Source organism: Rhincodon typus, chromosome 45 (genome assembly GCF_021869965.1).
Source record: "Rhincodon typus isolate 14 chromosome 45, sRhiTyp1.1, whole genome shotgun sequence".
Taxonomy (NCBI): Eukaryota; Metazoa; Chordata; class Chondrichthyes; order Orectolobiformes; family Rhincodontidae; genus Rhincodon; species Rhincodon typus.
In genome coordinates this window covers 4,663,862-4,675,848 of record NC_063376.1, presented here as the reverse complement: position 1 = coordinate 4,675,848, position 11,987 = coordinate 4,663,862, and positions in this window count along the sequence as shown.

Sequence of the window (11,987 nt, the reverse complement as noted above, 5' to 3'; positions counted from 1 at the left end):
CGATATACAGTGCTGAGGGAGTGTTGCAGTGCTGAGGGAGTATTGCAATGCAATGCCAACTGAGTGCAACGGTAAAAAAGATCTGCCCCCATAATGTAGACTTTTCCCTCCAGTTGGGTATTTGAACTTTATGAGGCACTACTTATGTTAGCTCCTGTAACTTAAGAACCAGACAAGCGAGTAACAAAGCATTGAAAGATTCAACAGAATTTTATTACAGCTCCTGGTAGGTGTATTGCACTGCTGTGTCTGGGCTAATAGTAAGCAATCTGGTTGCACACACGTCCAACAGCATACCATGCTTTAAGAGATCCCAGTTAAGATGGAGACTGAGATACTGCTCTCCTCAGGTTGCACACTGTCATACAGTGAGGATATCACAATTATTTCAGGGGTGTACCACGTACTTGCTTTTGAGATGTAACACAACAGCCACATTGTCAGAGCTGTGCTGTCATTAGGAGGACTGTTTGTTTGATTACATGTTAACTAAAGTTGCAGGCAGGAGACCACAATGTGACGCCATGAAATCAGATGGGCCAAAGGGCCATCTTTTTATTCCACACTCACCTGATTGCCTTTCACCTGCTGGCCAATACATCGAACCTACGCAACCTGTGATGGCTATGTGCACGTGTAACGCATATGGAGGTAAAGCCTGGAAATAATAACTCCGCTCTGGATAAGACAACCTCGATGATTTATAAATGAAGAACCGCTCAAGATTCGAACCTCATATTCATCTCCGGGATTCGTTGCAGATATTCGGTAAAGCCTTTTTGTTTCACAATGCTCCACCTTTCACCTCTGGTCGCCAATCTCAATTCATTACAACCTTTGCTGTATTTGTTGATACAACGCTCATCATCAGGACCTTCACCTCCGCATTCATTCCAATCACCTTGAATAGAATCTTATGGACAAGACCACCTCAAAATATTTTAAGTAGGTCAACCAGACCCTAACTTTTTCTTATTTTAAAGGTGAATGTGAAATGCCATGTTCCAACTGCGATGCAACTGGTCAAACTACCCAACATTAAGCAAAGCATAAGGCGTTTAAACGCTATAGTTAAAATACAAACAGAAGAAAGAGGAATTTAGAAGAACTTAACTATTGGAAAACTTAACCGAATAATAGAAACAATACTTCTTACTAATTAACTGTTCCAATACAGTAACATCGCATCAACGGACCCCTTGGCAAAAAGGCAAATTTAGCTACAGATTCCCACATGCAGTTCTCCAATCCAGGAGGCCAAAAAACATCAAGAGAAAATTCAGGGAGACTAGCAGCCAGGAAACATTCACTGAAGCTTCCAACTTTGTTCAGACCCCAATAGCATCTGAGGCTACTGAAAAAAAACACCGAAAACCAGAAATCTGGATCTGTGACAGGCCACACCCATTCAGGCTGCATTTAACAAAAAAAAATCCAAGGCTACCCAAGCTGTTTACAACACACCAGACTGCTCGACACTTCAGCCTTACAACCCCTCTTCAAAAAAAAAGGACGAAATAACCTCCCAAAGCCGCTACATCATCACAAGAATCGTCTCCTTCATTGCCGCTACATTGAAGTCAAAACTCCTGGATGGTGTCCATACAGTGCAGGAGGGGAATATGGCCATTTGGCCCATCAAATCCATTCTGCCGTTCAATGAGATGATGCGGGTTGGAATGAGCTGAAGATAAATGTTAACAGAAGGTGACACTGGCGATGCAAGTGTTAGAAGGAGGATAAAGAATTGGAATTAGCTTTATTGTCATAGGTGCTCAAATGGACAATGAAATGTGCAGGGAAAAGAGGTTTGGATTAATTTTGCAAAGATGAACAACAAGGAAGTTTACAACAAAGAGCATCCTCACAAGGCACACCATTCTATCCACTTTCCTGAAGGTCTGCAAAATCTGGATACTAAATAAAGATTTGTGGCAGTAAATAGAGGTCTTTGAGATATGCATGCAAAGTATTTGCTGAGTATTCCACATGCAGACCATACAACAAAGGAAAAGGTTCCTAAAATTGCAAGAGAGGAAAGAAATCTTAAGAAGTGATAGCCAGAGAAGAAAATGTCACAATTTCAGCTGCTCAATCAGAATTAGAAAGCTACAAGAGGTCCTTCCTGAAGGGATCTTGGGGTGCAGCTTCTTAGTTCCTTGAAAATGAAGTCGCAGTGACAGGATGGTGAAGGAGGTGTTTGGTACACTTACCTTCCTTCGTCAGTGCATTGAGTATAGGAGTCGGGATGTCATGTTTCAGCTGTACAGGACATTGGTTAGGCTGCTTTTGGCATATTGCATATGGTTCTAGTCTCCCTGCTACTGGAAGGATGTTAAACTTGAAAGGACGCAGAAAAGACTCACAAGCATGTTGCCAGGGTTGGAGGGTTTGAGCCATAGGGAGAGGCTGAATAGCTGGGGCTATTTTCCCTGGTTCATCGGAGGCTGAGGGATGACCATATAGAAGTTTATAAAATCATCAGGGGCATGGATAGGGTGAATAGCAAGGTCTTTTCCCCCAGGGTAGGGGAGTCCAAATCTAGAGGGCATAGGTTTAAGGTGAGAGGGGAAAGATTTAAAATGGACCTGAGGAGCAACATTTTCACGCAGAGGGTGATGCATATATGGAACAAACTGCCATTGGAGGTGGTAGAAAAGGCATCTGGATGGAGACATGAATAGGAAGGGTTTAGAGGGATATGGGCCAAATGCTGGCAAATGGGACTAGATTTATTTAGGATATCTGGTCAGCATGGACGAGTTGGACTGAAGGGTCTGTTTCTGTGCTGTACAACTCTATGACACAACCTGGGAATAGTTGGTCAACCCTATGGTACCCCTACAGCCTTCCACTCCAAAAACAACCTATTTGTTCCATCTGCTCTGTTTCCTGTCTGCTTAACAATTTTCTATCTAAGCCGGTATCTTACCTCCAAACCCGTGTGTGTTGATTTGATACAATGACCTCTTATGTGACAATTTCTCAAACTCTTTCTCAAAACTCAAATACACCACATCCATTTGTTCTTCCTCATCTATTCTGCTCATTAGGAATAAACACTGGTTGCTTTGTCAGACACAATTTCCCTTTCAAATCTCCATGCTGGCTTTGTTTAATCCCGTTGGTATTTTTTCAGTGTCCTCTCATCGCCTCTGCTATAATAGGGTCCAGCATTTTCTCTTCTGCTCACATTCAGCTAACCAGCCTCTAATTCTGGTTTATTCCCTACCACCTTTTTTAAGATAGTACACAATAGATTTGCCACCCTCCTGTTTGTCAAGACAGTTCCAGAGTGTGCAGAATTCTGGAAGATGCCAACCAACGTATCCACTATTTTCATGGCTAACCTTTCCTTTAGCACCCTGGGTTGTAGATTACCAGGCCCAGGGACTGGTCAGCTTTCAGTCCCGTTAATTTCTCCAGCACCTATCTTGTTTTTACGAATAATATTTGCCTTTAATTCCTTCTTTGCTAAAGACTTATGGTTCCCTAGTTTGTCTGGAAATTCCTTTCATTTGCAGAGAATGCATCCCTGTGAATGAATGTATGTCACTTCAAGTTTAGTGTAAATGAACCACATTATGCGGTCAACTGACGATCTTAAATTGTTGGTTGGTGTCGCTATCAGCACCTTTGGGATTGTTCATCAAGTGTTGCCTTGGGAGCCTATAGTTCCCTGTTTTATTCTCCATGGGAACACCTTGGCCAATCAGGATCAACTTACTAACCAATCAGCACCTTTTTCTCCAGCAATACGATTTGTCCTATTCGTTTAAAATTTGGCATTCTTGAGTGGTGTCCTGATGAGTACCAGGATAAAAGCTTTGTCGGAATGCCTGTCTTTTCACACACAGAAAATTAGATAGCAAGCCATTTAAGGAGGTCTCAGGACAGGTTTTGTCAAGGAGAAATATTTGATTAGCAGGAGTGAGGCAGAAAGGGTTATTGAGGGGGATCTGGGGATAAAGACCAGGTGATGGAAGGCATGGTCACTGATGGGAGGGTAAAGGAAGAGGGGATAAGAAATTGGTTCAAACTGGAGGAACACAGAATAATTGCAGGGCTGTAGGAAGATGTCGAGATAAGAAAGAGTGAGGTCATGGAAGGTTTGGAACGCAAGAATGCAAATTTTTAAATCATCGTGTTTCTAGGCTGGTAACCAATACTTGTTAACTTTAAATTGAAGAGTAAAGTTTATGGTAGATGCCAAATCCAAATGTAAATATTAGCTTGTGATGTGATATGTTCTAGTGTTCCTTTACTTGGCATTCTTAATAGTAGCAATTTAAATAAACTTATGAAAAGTGATTTATCCTTTCTAAAGATTTTCTTTTAAAATACATGTATACACTTGTTATGCAGAGGCAGGTGAAAAATACAAGTTTGTTTATTCCAGGAGATGGCAATAGAGTGGCTAGACCCGTCAGAAATTAAATGCATGGTGCCACCTAATGCCCAGAGGCTGTAGCTGAACTGTTACAGTTGACATGGCAAAACTGAGTGGGAGATGTTGGCATAGGAATTCAGAAGTGTGGTCAAAGATTACGACAATGGCACAGGAAGTGCAGAGCCTGTGTAATTCTAACAAGACAGTAGTTGGAGAAGGGAAGACAGTCTGGTGATGGCTCAATGTGGACTTTACCAGTTTCAAAATCTCCCCGCCCCAGGCCTCATCCCATCACCAACCCTCCCTCTCATTCCCCGCCTCCTTGACCTGACACAACCAGTCCATCTCCTCTCCAACACTATCTGCCCCACCCACCTCACTGACCAATCCCCACCACTGCCTATCACCTATCACCATCCTACCTACCTTCCCCAGCCCCACCCCTCCTCTCTCTTTATTTCGGAGCTCCCTTCCCCCTCCCCTATTTCTGAAGAAGGGTCCTGACCCGAAACGTCAGCTTTCCTGCTCCTCTGATGCTGCCGGACCCGCTGTGTTCCTTAGCTCCACACTGTGTTATCTCTGACTCCAGCATCGGCAGTTCTTACTATCTCTATGTAACTGATGAGTATTTCTTGCAGCTCCTCCCCGGATATTGACTTAAGCTACGATTTAAACAGTGTAAAAACCATTCTGTAGATAATTAATATTTCAGAACATCAACACAAAGTTTGTTTATCTGATGGAGTTAAAGGGTCTGATTTTTTCTGACGAAGAGATTTTTCTTGTCTGTGCTTATGTAGGAATAAGGAGAAAATAAAAGCAAGGGCACATTTTTTATTTAGTGAAGATATGTCTAAGGATCTCAGGCCTGTGATTTGCACGATGTGGGGAATCAAAGCTGTTCCTGGTGGTTTGGATGACCCTGGATGCAGGAGGTACCCCTGACTCTAGAAACTCAAGCTCATGGATTTGGAGTTTGAGGGCACTGCCAATCATTCAGAAGGCACTGCCAACTTTCAGGAAGTACTGACAGGAAGGGGGAATGGGTGACCGCCAGAGAGAAGAAAGGGATCAGGCAGGTAGTAAGGGAATGCACCCGCATTGATCTCACTCACAAACCATTTCTTGGGCCTAGGAAAATGGTGAGGGTGACAGTTCCTCTGTGGAGTCCAGGCAGAGCTTCCTCAAGATGGGAGGAAGAGGCGTGGAAAGGCAATAAACATGGGAAATACATTAGCAAAAGGAGTAGACAGGCATTTTTGTAACTGTAGATGTGACTCAAGGCAGCATGTTGCTTAGAATCATAGAATCCCTACAGTGCAGCAGAGGCCATTCAGCCCATTTAGTCTACACCAACCTTCTAAAGAGCATCTCATCTTGGATTTTCCATGGCTAATCCACCTAACCTTCGTATCCCTGGACACTATGGGCAATTTAGCATGGCCAACTCACCCTAACCGGTACATCTTTGGACTGTGGGAGGAAACCAAAACGCCTGGCAGATACCCACACAGACACGAGGAGAATGTGTAAACTCCACACAGACAGTTGTTTGAGGGTGGAATTGAACCATGATCCGTGGTGCTGGGAGGCAGCAGTGTTCACCGCTGAATTACCACGCGTGTCAAAGTCAAAGATAGCTTGGAATGAAGGGAGAGGGTGAACAGCCTCGTTGGGACTAATGATGTAGGGCAGAAGAAAAATGCAAACAACTTTAGGGGGTTATGTAAGGAATTGAAAAACAGGACTTCAAAGGTATTAATCTCTGGATCACTCCCAGTGTCACGCAGTAGCGAGTTTAAGAGTAGAAGGATGGAGCAGATAAAGGGGTGGCTGGAGAGATTTAGGAGGGCTTTAGATATCTGAAGCATTGGGGCTTCTTCTGGTCCAGTGACCATTCTTCTGAACTCACTAGACCCGAAACGTTAACTCTGCTTTCTCTCTGCAAATGCTACCAGACTGACTGAGTTTTCCAGCATTAATTTCTGATCTTGTTTCCAGCATTAATTTCCAACATCCGCAGTACTTCCTTTTTGTATTGGTGTGCGCACTGACCAATTCCTACTTGAGTGCCTCTGCAACAGCTTCACCTGAAACTGGGTGGCTCAGCAGTTAGCACTGCTGTCTCACAGCACCGGGGAACCTGATTTGATTTCACCCTCATTCGACTGTCTGTGTGGAGTTTGCATGTTCTCCCCGTGTCTGCCTGGGTTTCCTCCAGGAGCTCCAATCCAAAGATGTACAGGTTAGGTGGATTGGCCATGCTAAATTGCTCTTTAGTGTCCAGGGATGTGTAGGTTAGGTAGATTAGCCGTGGGAAATGCACGGTTACAGGGATTGGGTTGGTCTGGGTGGGATGCTGTTCAGAGGGGCAGTGTAGACCTGATGGGCTGAATGGCCTATGTCCAGACCATAGGGATTCTATGATGGTAAGGTGGTAAGTAGGATGGTAACTGTAAACTGCAGGAGGATCTCAACAAGGCAGTCCAGTGGTAGATGGAATTCAACTCAGAAAAGTGGGGAGGGCTAACAAGGTAAGGGATTACACTCTGATTAGTAGAACCCTGGAATGTATGGACATCAGAGAGACCTTGCTGTACTTATCCACAGATCTCTAACGATTGCAGGGTAGATAAATAACGTGGTCAGGAACGCCTATGGAGCGCTTACCATTTTAACGATACAAAATACTGGTTAGGGCACAGCTGGAGTACTGTGTGCAGTTCTGGTACAGACAAAGTCACCATAGTCCAGAGGATGATAGGGTTGTTCTCTCAAGAGAGAGACAACTGGTGGTGGTTTAACCTGAGCGTCACCATGCCTCAGGTGAGGAGAGGTCAACAAGGTGTGTTCAAGGGCCTTAACTCTTCAATGACACCAACCCTGCTTCATTGAGTGAGGGTGTCACTCCAAACACCTCTGTCTCTCCATCTCACTGCCTCAGCCTTTCAATAGAGGCCTTTCACCACCCCACTGCATTCTGGGATAGGTCCTCTGCCATTGACACTGGACGGAGCACCAGCAAGCATCCCAGTGGAACAGGAAGGGAGAGCAATGGATGGGGAAAAGAGAAGAGAAAAATAATGTTGAGGGGGAGATGAAGGCAATGGAGAGCCAAGACTATGTTAACATCAACTAGTCATCCCCTTGTTGCCAAATACTTGGTATTTCTTTGTACTAAAGTGTTCCTGATTATGGTATCACCTAAGACACATTTGCCAGTGACCATAGCCAGGAATTAACATGAAATCATGACTCCACATTCCTTCTGGGAATGTTGCAATAAGAATGAAAGGTGACCTTGTTGAAATGTGTGAGATCCTAAAGGGATATGAACAGGGTGGATGTTAGAAAGATGCCTCCCCTCAGGAGACAAGACTAGAACGAGGGAGAGCTGTGTCAAAACAGGAACGGTCATTCAAGATGGTAATGGTTTTCTCTTAGAGGGTCATGGGTCTTTGAAACTCTTTTCCAGAGGGGAGGCAGAGGCATTTTTATGACTGAGGTAGATAGATTTTCAGCTAACAGGGTGAACAATGACAGGCAGGAAGGCAGAACTGAGGTCACAATCAGATCAGAGCCGATGGAGGAACAGGTTCAAAGAGTTGAATGGCCTTAACCTATACCTAATTCGTGCAATCAAAAAGCAATAAGTCTGCATTTGGCTACTGCCCTTTTGCGAATTCATCAAGGATTCCATCAGCAATCACAACTTACCTGATTGAGACCTCTTAAAAAGAAACCAGCGGTCAGCTTTTCAAATCGTAAGTAGGAGGTGAGTACACTATGAAGCTCGCCGAAAGATGGCTCATTGATTAGGGGTTAAAGTGGGTACCTTAGTGAATGACGAGAGCAACTGATTGGGGACAGTCTGCTCCATTTGCCACCTGGGGCTGGATTGAGTCAAACGCAGGTCTCCGTCGTGGGATGAATACACTTTTTTGAATAACGGGGGCAGGGCTTGCCGGCACTCCTAGTGTAACTTTCCTGATGCACCTCACACTAAGCTTGGGTGGCACAGTGGCTCAGTGGTTAGCACTGCTGCCTCAAGGCATGTTCAATTCCAGCTTCAGGCTACTGTGAGCGTGGAGTTTGCACATTCTTCCCGTAGCTGTGTGGGTTTCCTCTGGGTGATCCGGTTTCCTCTTACAGTCCAAAGATGTGCAGGTTAGGTGGATTGGCCATGGGAAATTGTCCGTAGTTTCCAGAGACATGTAGGTTAGGATTAGCCATTGGGAAAAGCAAGGTTATAGAGTTGGGGTGGGGGTGGTGGGTGGTGTGGAGTGCTCTTTGGAGGGTCGGTGTGGACTTGATGGGCCAAATGGCCTGCTTCTACACTGTGATACCCTCTGTTTGCCCTTTTGGAAATGAAGAATGCAGTTGCAATTCAAAGGAGGCAATTTGACCCATTCTGTAGGCACTGAGCTCTTCAAATGATTCTTCATGTTCTCCCCCCATCTTCCACTTCAAAACCACACCCCTAACCCTTTCACGTTGTTCTGTTTCAAAGGTGTAGCAGAGCGGTGAAGTCATGGGGTTAAGTAATCCAGCAGCCCTAATGTTCTGGGGACACAGGTTTGAATTCCACGCGGAGATGGCGAATATAAATTACTGAAAAATCTGGAATTAAAATGCAGCTAGGCTGATGGGAAATGCAATACTTGATTTGATTTATTATTGTCACATGTACCAAGATACAGTGAAAAGTATTTGCATGATATCCGGGCAGATCATATCTTACATAAGTACATCAGGGAAATAGAACAGAATGCAGAATTTAGTACAGAGGAGGTGCAGAGAAAGATCAACTCTAATATCTAGAGAAGGAAATCTGCCATCTTTACCCATTCTAGCTTGCACGTGACTGCACACCCACAGTAATGGTTTTGATCCTTAACTGCCCTCTGGGCAATTAGGGATGTGCAATAAATGTTGGACCACTGGCACCCACAATCCAATAAATTTTAAGATAAAATTCTTCTTTTAAAAGCATTGATTGAACCTGTCTCACTGCATTCCAGACCTTAACCATTCACTGTGTGAGATGGTTTCCCTCCATGTTGCCATTACCAATTGCCTTAAATCTATGCCCTCTTGTTCTCAATGGGAATAGGAACACACTTGTCCCTCTGTCCAGTTCCCTCCTGATTTTGAACTTCCCCCTCAATCAAATGTCCTCCTAACATTCTCCATAAGACATCGGAGCAACTGATTGTGCCTACTCTGCTATTCAATGGGATCACAGCTAATCTGATAATCTTCAATTCCACTTTCCTGCTGTTCTCCCCCACCGTCACTTCCCTTAACTGATTAAAAATCTGTCTCAGCCTTGAATATATGACCTAGCCTTGACAGTCCTCTGTGGTAAAGAATTCTACAATCTCCCTACCCACTTTTCCATGGAAAAAGTAGTCCCAACCTCTTCAGTCCATCCACAGACCTGAAGTTCCTCATCTCTGGAACCATTCCAGGGATGCTGATGTAGTCTGGCATACAAATGTCTACGTTGCAGAGGCTGAGCGCCAGCTCTCAGATACCTCCTCCCACCTTCCCCTGGAACATGACCCCACCATGGCACCTCAGGCCATTGTGTCAACTACAGTAACTGAACTCATTGCATTTGGTGATCTCCCCCGCCCCACCACATCCACGACCACACGCCCCCACCCCTCTCCCGCCCTCACTGCATCCAAGCTGATAGTCTCCCAGCCCCACACAGCTCGCTTCTACCTCCTTCCAAAAATCCACGAACAGGACTGCCCAGGTAGACCCATTTTTTCAGCCTGCTCCTCCCCCACAGAACTCATTTCCTCCTACCTTGACTCAGTCTTTCTTCGACTGGTCCAGTCCCTGCCCACGTACATCCATGATTTCTCTGATGCTTTACGTGAGTTTCAGAATTTCAAGTTTGCAGGCTCCAGCCGCCTCCTCTTTACCATGGATGTGTAATCCCTTTATATGTCCACCCCCCACTAGGATGGTCTCAGGGCTCTCTACTTCTTCCTGGAGCAAAAGCCTGAACCATCCCACCCACCACCACCTTCCTGCACTTGACCAAGCTTGTCCTCAACCTCAACAACTTCTCTTTTAACTCCTCTCATTTTCTTCAGGTCGGGGGTTGCCATGGGTACACACATAGGCTCCAGTTATGCCTGTCTCTTCGTGGGGTACTTGGAACATTCCTTGTTCCAGGCCTATTCCAGCCTCCACCCCACAACTCTTTCTCCAATACATTGATGATATCATCGGTGCTGTGTCCTTCTCTTGTCTGGAATTGAGAAGTTCATCGATTTTGTTTCCAATTTCCACCCTGCCCTCACTTTCACCTGGTCTATCTCTGACTCCTCCCTTCCCTTCCTCGACAACTCTGTTTCCATTTCTGGGGATAGACTGGCCACTAATATCCACTATAAACCCACTGACTCTCACAGCTACCTGGACTATACATCCTCGCACCCTGCTTCCTGTAAAGACTCCATTCCATTCTCTCAGTTCCTCCGTCTCTTTCACACATGTTCCAATGAGGCCAACTTCAACAAGGGAGCCTCTGAAATGTCCACCTTCTTCCTCAGCCACGGATTCCCCAGTACCATTGTTGACAGGGCACTCATCTGGGTCTGACACATCCCCTGCACTCCCGCCCTCACCCCCTCTCTTCCATCCTGCAACGGCGATAGGGTTCCACTGGTCCTTACCTACCATCCCACCAGCATCTGCATCCAGAAGATCATTAGTCACCATTTCTGCCAACTCCAGAGGGATGCCACCACCAGACGCATATTCCCTTCCCCTCCCTTATCCACCTTCCAAAGGGAGCATTCCCTGCGGCACACCCTGGTCCTCTCTTCCATCACTCCCAATACCTCCCAACAGCCCCATGGCACCCTCCCCTGCAACCGTTGAAGGTGTAACACCTGCCCATGTAACACCTCCCTCCCCAGTATCCAAGGGCCCAAACATATTTTCCAGTAAAGCAGCATTTCACCTGCACTTCACAGAATCTAGTTTACTGCATTCGCTGCTCACAATGTGGTCTCTTCTACAGGGGGGAAATGAAGCATACACTGGGTGACCACTTCATAGAACACCAACATTCTGCCCATAGAAAAAGACCCTGAGCTTCCAGTTGCATGCCTTTTCAACACACCACCCTGTTTCCTGGCCAATATCTCTGTCTTTGGCTTGTTACAGTGTTCCAGCGAAGCTGGAAGAACAGCACCTCATTTACCACTTGAGGACCCTGCAACCCTCCAGACTCAATATTGACTTCAATCATTTTAGGGCCTGAACTCTCACATGTCCTAGCCCCCTACCCCACACACCAGGCCTTGTTATCACATAGTCTACCATTGCACACTACCTATTGTTAGTTACTAACAGTCCCCATTAACAGCTATTCACCCTCCTAGCCAAATCGTCATCAACTCCTTTGTCTGTCGAAGTGTTCTTCTCTATCTTTGGGCTCTATCCCCACCTATTGGTTACTCTTTACTCCCTCACCCCACCCTATCTTCTGCATATAAACCGACATTTTCCTAGCTACCATCATTTCTGAGGAAGGGTTACCTGATCCAAAACATTAACTCTGCTTTTTCTC